We start from the raw sequence: 13,504 nt of genomic DNA on the forward strand, positions 1-13,504 counted from the left end.
CTGCCTTCTTGCTGACAGGTTTTTTTCTATGGTTTTTTGTCCTCCCTAGAGTAAAATCAGAACCATTGCTAGGAATTCTGGGCCCCCTGAAATAATATTGGTGTTAACTTTTTTCTTAGACTATGTATTATCATTTTTTCTTTATTTTTCGGTTCCTCTATGTTCTTGACAGTGCCTGATGCAATACAGCCAATTAGTTTTCTTTTTTTCAATTAACCACAAGCAAGGAGGAGGGCAAGCTGTAAGATTAGCCTCTGCTTAACGTTAACAAGACTCATGTCAACAGGCTAACGTAGCAGCTTAGTTTTAGTAAACACTCATGTAAGAATGGAAAAATGTGTCCTGCTGCTACTGTATTTTTTTGACAGCATATCTTTTGGCGAATTATAACCTTACTGATCTTTTCTGTGGATGATATTTAGTGGATAATTTAGTAATGCCTGGTGAAGGAAATTATTTTACACTGCTGACCACATGTAACATTAAACATCAGTGTCATTCAGTTAACGTAGTAACATTCGTAGCTGGCTAAGCCCCAGGCAGATTTTGAAGAAAGGTGAGAGTATTAAGCTAGCTGTACAGGCACCCTGTCCTGTACAGCTAGCTTAATACTCTCACCTTTCTTCAAAAAAAATCTGTTATATTCTGGGCTCCTGATCTGCTCCTGGCCTCTCTTTCCTTCTTCTCCACTCTTTTTTTGGCATCCCGATTTATGTTTGTTTCGGCATTGCACTTCTCTTTTAAAAGAAGGGGGTTATTGCTCGGAAAATAGACACTTCTTTCATCAATACTGCATGATTTTGTGGCTTTGTTTTATGCATTAGTATGAGTATTAGTTAGGCCTATGCATAATAATTTAGTCATAGAAAGGGGGGCCTACCTAATAGGCCTACCCCCCCCCCCCCCCCCCAAGGGCTGTGGGCCGCTAGAATTGTCATCACCTTTCACTCCTAAACGATAACCCTGAGTAAAATACAACTGTTGTTATATAGTCTGCATTTACTGTTAAGTGCTAATGTTAGCTGTAGTTTATTATAATCTGATTCCGGATGAATTTTGCTGTTATTTTGTCCTGAGACACAAATAAAAAATTACCTTCATTATGATGTGACTCCAGATAGATTTGTTTTATTCGGTCCTGAGATATAAATAAAATATTACCTTGTACAAGGGTTCCTTCACATATTGCTATTTAGAAGTTGATTATAACTGAAATGATTCCGCACCTGCTAGTTCTTTTTTGTGTTATTTAAAGTTACAATCTCGAAGATTTCTGTTTCGTTCTCTTTGGCAGTACCAATGTCGAGAAGCGGTAATTGCAGGTGTGTTTTTGGACCTCACTTCCCATAGATCCAACCGGATCCAACCAGTGTCGCCTGTGTGACGTCAGTCATTTGGCACGCCAACTATAACACTTACTATTTACTGAATAAAAAACGGTTGTTATAAAAGTAACGTTATGTACATACTCATTCGTTGTCTAACATTAGGCTAACTCAAGATGTCTTTACACTGCCGAGCCGGGTTAAAATGCCGTAGCAAACCTGGGGTAGAATTAGTGATGATCAATTTCTGCAAACGTTCTTTATCCACCTTTTGCCTGGTATGAACATCTTTACACTGCAGAGAAGAATTTGCGGGATTCGCTGTGGCTCGTGCAATTATGTATCTCGTGCACAATAAGCAGTCTTTTTCGTGAATGATTGTTGTGTGGTATTTTTGAAACAACTGCCTTGCAAAATGTTACCCCTGGTGTTTCTGGTTTTGCTAGCTAAACTGTTCGAGAATAAAGCTGAGCTGGGTGTTAAATTAGCAATCAGAACAAGAAGAATAAAACAAAAACAAAGGAGATTTCATCAAAAAGGGCATAAAGGCTGAAGGAACATATGAGGAAGCATAATAAATTAATAACAATGCTAATCCATACTGCCGTATTCTTTTATTTAGTTTTCTCTTGCGTGACGTCTTCAGAAATCAGACCCGGCTCTGCTCCACATACCCCGGCTTTATTCCGATCATTATAATATATTGATGAACTCGATGGCAATGTAAATAATGGTAACGTTGAGACCAGTTCAGATCAATGATTCGCAACGAGGCGAAACGGTTTTAGAATGTTGCAGAGAAAATCGCAGCGGTCTGAACTGGCTAGTAGCAGAGCCGTTGCCTGCCCTCAGGTTTTAAAAGACTAACCTTGTCAAATCGCCAAGTGCAGTTTTAGAACGTTTACAATCAGACGTCTTGGAATTTTGCAAGTTGCATCCAGTCTCGTTGCGAATCATTGATCTGAAATGGCCTTTAGTTAGCTACACTGCAACGTTGCAACAAGGTAGCATTGCATTTGAGAGACGGTTTGCGAGGTTGATACCGGTCGGTAGCGTTAGCTAGCGTTTTTTCTTATTGTTAGCTGACATTAGAATGTGTTAATTACATTAGGTAACAAATAATATGATCTCTCATGTTACACAAAAACTTTTTAGGGTTCCATAACTCCCCCCACCCCCCCTTTCTCTGTTATTGTAACGCATGCAGACCCCGGAAAAAACAGTACGCCGCTCACACACAAGTGGGTTGAAGAGCGAGCCTGTTGCGTTAGTTCCGCCTACCCTCTCAGGCGGACCAACCACTGATGGGTGATGGAAAACGCGTCACTAACTATGCGCCGCTTGTGATTTTTTCCCGGAAATGTCGCCACAGACACCCAGTTCTTTAATCATAAATTATTACAATAATAATTGTATAAATTAATATAATAATAGGCTCAATCACTATTGTGTTACCTAATTCGGCGATAGATAGTGACTTAACAGACATTTGTTTTAATGAAAATCTTAGAGATTATTATTTAAACATGTAACGTTAGATAGTTAAATGCACATTATTTTTTCTTTCCAGTTTCTGCTGCTAGCTGTCCGGAGCCACCTTGAGTAATTTTAAGTTGGGGTCTTGGTGTCTCCCTCGACCACTCCACTCAGCAGTAGCAGGGCGCCATTGCACCGCCTCCCATCCGGGTAAAGGGTTCTCGTTCATCCCGATCTCCCTGTCCCTCATCAAACCATTCCCTCATTACCCATCTTCCACCGTGGTCTGAAGAGCTAACTGCCAGCACTGTGGATAATTTCACTTAAATTCCCTTCTTTCATGCTACTCATGTTACATGTATAATTGAGGCCAAATGTTTACATACAACTAGGCTAAAGACATTCAAACTCAATTTTTCACAACTCCACATATTTCATGTTACCATACATTTCCTGCGTCAAGTCAATTAGGGTATCTACTTTATTTCCATAAGAGGTAATTTCAAAATAATAGCTAAGAGACAGATTTATTTAAGCTTTTATGTACCATATCAGATTTTCAGTGGGTCAAAAGTTTACTAACACTCTGTTAGTATTTGGTGGAATTTCCTTTTAATAGCTTAACTTGAATCAAACGCTTGGGGGTAACCTTCCACAAGCTTCTCACAATACATTGCATTAATTTTTTCCCATTCCTCCTGACAGAACTGGTGTAACTCAGTCAGGTTTGAGGGCTTCCTTGCTCGGACATGCTTTGTCAGTTCAGTCGACACATTTTGTGATGGCCACTCCAATACTTTCACTTTGTTGTCCTTAAGCCATTTTGTTACAACTTTGGAGGTATGCTTAGGATCATTGTCCGGCTGGAAGACCAAGTTGCGACCAAGTTTTAACTTTCTACCTGATGTCTTGAGGTGTTGCTTCAGTATTTCTAGATAATTCTACTTTCTCATGATGCTATCTATTTTCTGAAGTGAACCAGTCCCTTTTCCAGCAAAACACCCCACAACATGATGCTGCCACCCCCATTCTTCACAGTTGGGATGGTGTTCTTTGGATGGATTAAAAGCCTCACCATTTTTCCTCCATATATGGCTGATCATTTTCGCCAAACAGTTCAATTTTTATTTCAAACTAACCTGACCAGAGAACACCTACTCCAAAAGGCTAGGTCTTTGTCCTGATGATCACCTGCAAACTTCATTCTGGGTTTTTTATGCCGGTCCTTGTGTGACAGCATTTCAGGCCATGGCTATGTAGGATTCTCTTAATGGTGGATGTAGATGCCTTGGTACCTGACGCCTCCAACTCCTTCCTCTGTTGTTGTCTTGGGGTTCAGTTGAAAGGACCAAAGTTCATTCAGCACTGTAAATGTGTGCCTCCTTCCTGAACGATACAGTGTCTGTGTGGTCCCAAGATTTTTTATATTTTCATACAATTGTTTGTACAGATGCTCGTGGTACCTTCAGTTGTTTGGAAATTGCTCCTAAGGAGGAACCGGACTTGTGGAGGCCCACAATTTTTTTCCTGAGGTCTTGGCTGAGTTGATTGGATTTTCTCATGGCATCAAGGGCAAAAAGGCAGTGGCTCTAAAGATAGGCCCTTAAATACAGCCACAGGTGCCAATTAACTCCAAAATTAACTCAATCTGAAGCTTCTAAAAGTCACTACATCAATTTCTGGAATCTTCCAGACTGTTTAAAGAGAGTCAACTTGGTGTATGTAAACTTTTGACCCACTGGAATTCTGATATAGTGAATTAAAGCTGAAAAAAATCTGTCTCTAATCGATTGTTTTAAAATTACCTCTGATGTGAACAAAGTAGATGCCCTAATTGACTTGCCTAAAGAAATGTATGGTAACATGAAATGTGCAGAGTTGTGAAAAAGGGAGTTTTAATATCTTTACATACACCTAGGCTAAACTTTTGGCCTCAACTGTACCTTCATTCCAGCACTTATTTTACTTTGTATTATTGTTCTAATGTTGTAGCTTGTACTGCCATCCTAGTTTGACTTAGCATAGCTTAGGTCAGAATAATGTGCACTGCGTGAGCTGGACTGTGTTCTTGGCTATGAATAACTATACGAAATGAGTACTGTAACTTATCAAACCCGTTTTGTAGTTGTTCCAATGACCTTGATATGCACTTTTATATGTCGCTATGGATAAAAGCATCTCCTAAATAAATGTAATGTAATTTAATGACAGAAACTTACAGTAGAATTATGGGGATATAGGGTGATAGTTAGGGGTAAAAATGTGGCCAAAGCTGTGTTAGGACTGCAGGATGATCGCATTTCTGGAAAGCCACTTCCTGGTGGAGTTTGCCTGCCACCGTTTCTGGTTCTTTGAGCACCTTGAGATCTTGATCTTGAGGGCCAGCTTGTTGGACTCGACAGTTCAAAATTGGTAGGGTTCTAGAGTTCTGAATAGCATGTCCTTTAAAAAACTGGTGTGTATGTCACAGCTGGGAGGGGGAGGGAGTACAAAGCAGTCAGGGAGAGATAGTATGGTGACCGTAGTACACAAGCACAGAAAAGGGCATAACATTACAGGCATTTGGCAGACGCTCTTATCCAGAGCGACGTACAACAAAGTGTATAACCAGGAGCAAGTGGGCATGCACCACACAGGGGCAGCATCTCCAGAGGTTGTGGTGTCCAACAAATTCCAGCCTATACAGGAATTGGACCAGGCCCTTGACCCACAGCATGAATAGTCTGATGAGCCATTGTGCACCCAGATGGCCACAACCTCCCAAAAATGGGAGTTGGTGATAGTGGGGGACTCACTTATTAGAGAGGTAGGCACAAAGTGCGTACAACAAGGAATCCCATACGGTGTGTTGCCTGCCTGGTGCCCAGGTAGGAAATCTCCTGGAGCATGCAAACAAGTTCCTGGCCAGAGTGGGCAGGGATCCCGTACAAACCAATGACATGGGTAAGGGTAGGTTTGAGGTTCTGCAAGACAAATTTGTGGAGCTAGGTGAAAATGCTAGTCATACCTTCCACGGTAGTGAAGCAAAGTTTTATTTAGAGGTTTAACACATGGCTATACAGCTGGCTTAGGAAAGAGGTGTACAGGTTTACAACACACTTGGACTCCTTTTGGGACAGGGGTGACCTGTACAAATGTTATGGGCTGCACCTGAATTAGAGAGGTATTGGTGCATTGGGTGGAGCTGGGTGGCAGAGAGGTGAAGGAATGAAAAAAGTAGGGTGGTGCAGACAGCCTGGATGGAAGCTGTCAAGGCTATCAATAATAGTGTCAACACCAATGAAATCTTTTTAAACTAAAATTATAGTAAGGGTGGCTTGGGGTGGCAGGGTGTGAGGGAACAGGAGAGGACGTGTAGAAGTAATAACTGAAATGTCTCTGTTCAACTCTTTGAACCCGGATGACACCAATTTGCATCATATAACACCCCCTTTAATCTTGTACAATAACTCCCTTATTTCTGAACGTAGGATCATTTTTTTTTTGTTTTGCAGTGGAGATTTGCAACTCTCAAATATGTTGAATCAACAGACAATAAATCCAGATTTGCATTTGAAAACCACGACTACATTTCTCTAAATTTCGCTATTTTGTCACCAACAGTGCTAGCTGCACAACACACACATGCATTGCTGCAGTTCTAACACTTCAGAAACATGTTTCAGAAATGAACGTTATCAGCAGAACTGCCACTTCATGCCATACTTCATTCTAATGATGAAGATGATGGTTCAGGAGATGAAAGTGAAAGTGCACTTTCTGGGTTTATTTCCATGAAGAACGGCATGCAATTGAGAGAGAAGTGAAACGGAAGAATTAATGCTATTCTAATGTTACACGTTGTTTTTTACGGTTCTTGTAATGAAATACAAATGCTACCATGTAGGGTAAACGTCCCTATTAAGCCCACCAAATCCGCTTTTCAGACATTTTTCATGTATACTGCCCCAATTTAAGTGAGAACATTTTAGTTATAATGAAAGTCTAATCTCTCATTTGAAGTGTCAATAATTCATTTATACCAATTTCTAATGTTTTTATTGTTTAATTTGTCAAAATATGTCAAAAGTCTGGCATGGGCTTAATGGGTACCTAACGTACCCTTTAAGCCCATGGGTGTTCCAAATAAGCCCACTTCATGATTTGTTGATAAATAAATATATATTTAAAAAATCTTAACAATACAAACTTGTTCTATTCACATCTGTAATCTCTTAGCTCTCAATAGCTATTTTCATTTTGTCTCCACTCCTATCCTATGGCCTGTAAATGGCATTTGAAATAGGCATGACCAGCCTTTTTGCTGTGTTGTCAACACAGAAAAAGTTAAACTTACAACATGTCTTCTTTGGAATGTAGCCAAAAAACTATTTACGAACAAAATCAAAACTATAGTGGAAATTACTCTTCAATACTTCATCTTTCAATATGTGTTGTCATTTTGTCTGTATCTCTATCCTATGGTGTGCTGTTGGCATTTGAAATTGGTCAAAATTTCTGGTCCAGTCAGCTGGTTGAAAGTGCAGGTGTTTTTATGAAGATTTCTGAAGACCGACTGACTGAATGAAAAACAATTTCAAGTTCAATACTAATGTTCTAAGGATAGTAAATTAGTCAATTTCAGGATTTACAATTAAATAACTTTTCAAATGTTAATCACATTTAGGATAGTAGTTTGAAAACACTGTAAAAACACATTTTAAAACCATTCAGTTCATTGTGGAGTAACATTAAAACATACAGTTCATTATGAGGAGACATCAGTCATAACATATTGAAGCTCATGTATCATTAGCCTATAACTTAAACAAAATAAACAAGAAAGATGTCAATATTTCTGCAATTTCTACTTTCTCCTAGACTAAACGTAGGCCTATGCTCTTTGAGGTGATTGTATCGTTTTAGTAAGGCTATCATTTGCTCCATGCTCCATCTTAGTAGTGTAACATAACAGGTTATAGGGTGGTCTAAGCTTTATTCTATTTGTTTGCTTCAATCTTTAGCCCATGTTGTGGTTGTCTTTGTCTTACGCTAGCAAGTCGTTCATGGCTTTCATCTTATTTTTGTAGATTTTCAATGACCTCATGATTGCGCAAATAGAATGGTCCAGGTCCCTACTGCCCTGCTTTGCAGAGGATGAACTTGCGCTTCTATCATGCATGGGCATGAACTGTAGTTCTTTCGTGTTTTAGTCATCTTAAACTAAAACTCATCTGAAAAGTAAAGATTATAAAATTATTGCTAATGTTAAGATAGAACACAGGCCTATCCAGAATCAATTGACCGCTGCAATATCACTGATATTTAAATATGGGTATTAATTATCTGAATTATGGAGCTGATTCATCAGGTGAGATCAAAATTAGGGAGGAAAATGGTTCAAAGGTCAAAAGGGAGAAAATCCCCATTGAAACACAGTAAAGTGGGCTTAATGGGAACAGGTGGGCTTAAAGGGAACATCAGCGAATTTATGGTTAAAAGACAGAATATTTGATTCTACTCACATGACATTAAAAAACAACTATATGAAATAAATCTATATATGGTGCACTAACATAATATGAAAAGTATAAATTGATCATGTAGAGAAGTAATTAGCTATACTCATTTATATCCACCTCAGACAGTGTGATTTTTTTGCTAGAGTCCCCTTTAAGCCCACCAGGTAAAAATGTTAATTAAAAAATAAATAAAGATAAACATACACATTTATTGTCTATTTAACAGTATAATAATATAAACTGCATACAAAAATATAAACTATACATGCTTATCATGCTTTATGTCATTGCAATGAACCATACTATGTAGCTACTGTATTGATGCAGCATGTGGTCTGTTTGCTAGCGTGCTAAAACTCATATTTTGATTTCAAAAGACACAATATTTCTAATTCAGGTAATATTCTAACATATGTCTCATTCAAAACACTAATCACTTAAATTTTGATAACAAGTGAGTACTTTCCAAAAACAGGAGTAGAAATATACAAAAAATGTTATTATCTGAGGGTACCAAAATCACCTAAGTTTTTTTGCAACTTCTTCTGGGATCAGCAGGCACATGCCACACATATGCTTCAATAACTCAATATCGACAAATGTGATTGACTTACAATAAAAAGTGTAATTTACGTAACAAGCAGCTTCATTTGAAAAAACATCACACGGCAAAAAATGATGTAGTTTTTTTAAATTTGACTCAGAAGTTGCAAGTGGGATTATATGGTACGTGGGCTTAGGGACGTTTACCCTATACATTGTACTACTAAACTGACAATTATAAGTATAGGGATATACAGTGCAGTATCAATCTACACACAATACACTATAATGAAAAAGTCAAATCAGGTTTAGAAATTTTTGCAAATTTATTAAAGGAGTACCATGGTGGTTGAACGTGACACTTCCCAGTTGTCTTTAGGCAACAACAAAACAAATGTGCATAATTTTTTTATTCTTCAGTCATTTCAATGTACTTTAAAACGTATTTTTCTAAGCCTAAACTTCCCACTATAAAAATTCACCCGAACCGTCTGGGCGTGGTAATGAGAACTGTCAGTTAGCTATGATTGACAGACCGTGCCCCGTTACCATAGCTACCCCCATGCTACGCGCTCTCTTTGGGAGACTGAATTTTCACAAGCTAGCTAGCTTAGTAGTATATCAAGTATCGATAGATAGCTAAGGTAAGGACGTTGACTTATATCCAATTATAATTTTTGCTATCTAGCTAGCCAAGTTAAGATAAAAGCACAACTATAACGTCATCATAAAACCAAACTAGCAAGCTAACGTTATCGATAACATTGCCTTATGAAAGCAAACCTCCTAGCTAGCTAACGTTAGCTAGCTAGCTAAATGAATATAACCAGAAATAATCTAAAGGCACTCTAAGTGAACCTAACGTTAGTCAAATATTTGCATTGTCTGAACAGCAGGACGGTGTGTCCTGTCAGATTTCTTTACGGAGCGTGGAAATGGGAGTGGTTACTGTATTCGTGACGCAGCAAAATGACAACTTTCTCAACCGGTTGAAAATAGGACGATGAATTTAAAACGCATATTTCTCCAAAAATACAGAACGGACATATTTAATACTTTGCTCATTGTGTTTCTTCAATGCCTCTTGTGCAAATAGCACATAAAACCGAGAAAGTGTGAAAATCACCATGGTACTCCTTTAAAAATAAAAAACTGAAATATCACGTTTACATAAGTATTCAGACCCTTTACTCAGTACTTTGTTGAGGCAACTCTGGCAGCAATTACAGCCTCAAGTCTTCTTGGATATGACGGTACAAGCCTGGCACACCTTCATTTGGGGTATTTCTCCCATTCTTCTCTGCAGATGCTCTCAAGCTCTGTTAGGTTGGACGGGGAGCATTGCTGCATAGCTATTTTCAGGTCTCTCCAGAGATGTTCGATCGGGTTCAAGTCCGGGCTCTGGCTGGGCCACTCAAGGACACTCACAGACTTGTCCCGAAGCCACACCTGCGTTGTCTTGGCTGTGTGCTTAGGGTCGCTGTCCTGTTGGAAGGTGAACCTTCAAATCAGTCTGAGTGCTCTGGTGCAGGTTTTCATCAAGGATCTCTCTGCACTTTGCACTGTTCATCATTCCCTCGATCCTGACTAGTCTCCCAGTTCCTGCCGCTAAAAAACATCCCCACAGCATGATGCTGCCACCACAATGCTTCAATGTAGGTATGTTATTAGCCAGGTGATGAGCGGTGCCTGGTTTCCTCTAGACGTTGGCATTGTGGCAAAAGAGTTCAATCTTGGTTTCATCAGATTAGAGAATCCTGTTTCTCATGGTCTGAGAGTCCTTTATGTGCCTTTTGGCAAACTCAAAACGGGCTGTCATGTGCCTTTTACTGAGGAGTGGCTTCCATCTGGCCACTCTACCATATTGCCCTTATTGGTGGAGTGCTGCAGAGATGGTTGTCCTTCTGGAAGGTTCTCCCATCTCTTCAAAGGAACTCTGATCCTCTGTCAGAGTGACCATTGGGATCTTGGTCACCTCCCTGACAAAGGCCCTTCTCCCCTGATTGCTCAATTTGGCCGAGCAGCCAGCTCTGGTGGTTCCAAACTTCTTCCATTTAAGAAGGACTCCAATCAAGTTGTAGAAACATTTTAAATAGGATCAATGGAAACAGGATGCACCTCAGCTCAATTTTGTGTGTCATAGCAAAGGGTCTGAATACTTATGTCAATGTGATATTTCAGTTATTTATTTTTAATACATTTGCAAAAATTTCTTAAAACCTGTTCTCATTTTGTCATTATGGGGTATTGTGTGTAGACTGATAAGAATAAAAATGAATTTAATAAATTTTAGAATAAGGCAGTAATGTAACAAAATGTGGAAAAAGTGAAGGGGTCTGAATACTTTAAGGCATTGTAAGCAACGTTTTACAGGCATTACAATACCAACAGTAATTCTCATTCTATTTTAGAATTATTGCAAAAACATTTTTCATTTCAATTGGTTCTCATGTCATCAAAATAAAATAAATAAATAAGTTTTATTTACCAACATCAGTTCTCTAAACATATTTCCATCAGGTACTCTGCTGATATTTTTGCTGACATTATAAAGCAATGTTATGCTCAATTTACATGGCTTGTAGGAGAATTTTGAGACTCCCCATGAGTGTGATGACGTCACATGTTAAAGTTTTTTTGTTAAAGGGTATTCCTGTCAATGTTGATCAGACTGTTTCCTCCAAACTCTCAATGCTTCATGATAAAAATTATATACACTCATATATCACATGTATAACTATATACTAATATAATCAATATGTAATCCAATAACTCTATATCAGTAGTTGCAGCAAAGCGTATGGTAACGCAAGAAACCACAGTATCCACTGTAGAAAAAAGGCAAATGCAGAAGGCTTAAGAAAAATCATACTTACTCACTAAGCAGAAAAAACTAATCAAATAATAATTCCAGCAGATAACACTAACCAAAAACGAATCATATATTACTAAAAATATAATCCAAAAAACTAACAAAACGTTATTACCCAATAGAAATATGCTAGAAAACTTAGAAATATGCTAGAAAACTAATACTTTACAGTGACCCATGTGTAACCTGAATAAAGTGAAAAAGTACAGGAGGCTATAACTCTGTGAACTTGTATGTATAATGGAAAAATACAGAAAGCAATGACGTGTGTGCATAGTGGGAAAGTACAAAGTAAGGGAAAATTGGGGTACCAGTCCACTGATGAAGATTAATTAAGAACATCAATAGATTAATTAAGAACATCAATAGAACCAAAAATCAGTTTTGGGGCACCTGTCCACTAATAAGATTAATTATTGATACATTAAGAACATCATAAGGACCGAAAATCATCTTTGTGCCAAGAAAGTCAAACTGACCCACGAACGGGAAATTGAAACTTTTTACTGTGCCAAAAAGACCAGATGGCTGGTATTTTTAGGAATATGTCAAAGGGGGGTTGTGGGCACAATTTGTGTATAAAATGTATGCAAAACTGACAATCGGGGTTCAATTCTGCTGAATTGATCCGGCTTTGTGCACCTGTGCAATAAAGTCTGAACTTTCTGAAGAGCTTGCTGCTGTTGTGTCTTTTCCCTCGTGAAATTGTTTTTTACAGATTGACGATTGGCGTGGAAGTCTGTCGTTTCCTAGACACGACAGGCTCTACAATGTGGTTACTCCATACAACCTTCTTGTAATGTAAGGTGATATACCGGAGCTGACACTTTTGATTTTGGAGATATACTTGTTAGATTTTGGTGTTTTGGTGTTTTTTTTAGTAATGTACCTTATTTAAAGTTTCAGAGTTATAATCTGTTTAAGTCCCCACACCCATCCTGTTTCCGGTCTGGGTGTTGAGTACCCTTTCAAATGCAAGCTCTCCCCCGAGACTTAGGTGCCGAGAGCCATTGGAAAGCAACCCTGGGTGAACAGAAATTATAATATGTGAAGAGTCATTGATCTAGCCAGGAAAAAGAACCAGGGAAGGAGTGAATTATCACATGCACGAAGCCTTTCCTCCTGGCCAGACCCCATTGTTAAGAGATTGTACTTAAGCTGTGCCATTTTTCAATGATGGGTTGTGTTAGACTGGAGAAGCTCATAAGACCACACAGATCTGTAACCAAGAATTAAAGAGCTAAACTGTCTTTCACCATCAAATTCGACTCTTTCTTTCCTGAACGCAATTGGAAGCAAGAGCAGCTAACAGAATTTTAATTAAGAAGAAAAACAGAAGCATTCTTCATACTCAAGTGAAGACATTTTTTTAGGAAGTGAAAATATTTTGTTCCTCCTATAATAGGGACTACCAACTAATCCATATCAATTCCAAGGCTAAACTTAGTATTTCCAGGTAGGGGCCTGTGAACAAAAAGGGTTTGCATGAGGGGTTATGTATTGGTTAAAATCGTAAAAATAAATAAATAAAGGTAAGAGTGGTTGTCTGGCAGTCGGAGGGTTGCCGGTTCGATCCCTCGCCCTGGGCGTGTCAAAGTCGAAGCTCCCAACGAGTTGATTGGTACCTTGCATGGCAGCCTTTCACCGTTGGTGTGTGAGTGTGTGTGTGAATGGGTGAATGAGAGGCATCAATTGTAAAGCACTTTGGATAAAAGCGCTATATAAATGCAGTCCATTTACCATCAATCTCCTTTATGAATACAAAAGCCTCAGTGAACTACAATAGA

The 13,504-nt window shown here is 38.7% G+C and overlaps 1 protein-coding gene across 2 annotated transcripts in view; it reads right to left on the reverse strand.

Annotated features, from left to right (window-relative positions):
- The window catches only part of ndufs3 (NADH:ubiquinone oxidoreductase core subunit S3), a 130,165-nt gene that overhangs the window by 106,861 nt on the left and 9,800 nt on the right, over window positions 1-13,504 (reverse strand). The gene's annotated exons all lie outside the window — the stretch shown is intronic.

The sequence above is a fragment of the Anguilla anguilla genome, chromosome 5, assembly GCF_013347855.1.
Source record: "Anguilla anguilla isolate fAngAng1 chromosome 5, fAngAng1.pri, whole genome shotgun sequence".
Taxonomy (NCBI): Eukaryota; Metazoa; Chordata; class Actinopteri; order Anguilliformes; family Anguillidae; genus Anguilla; species Anguilla anguilla.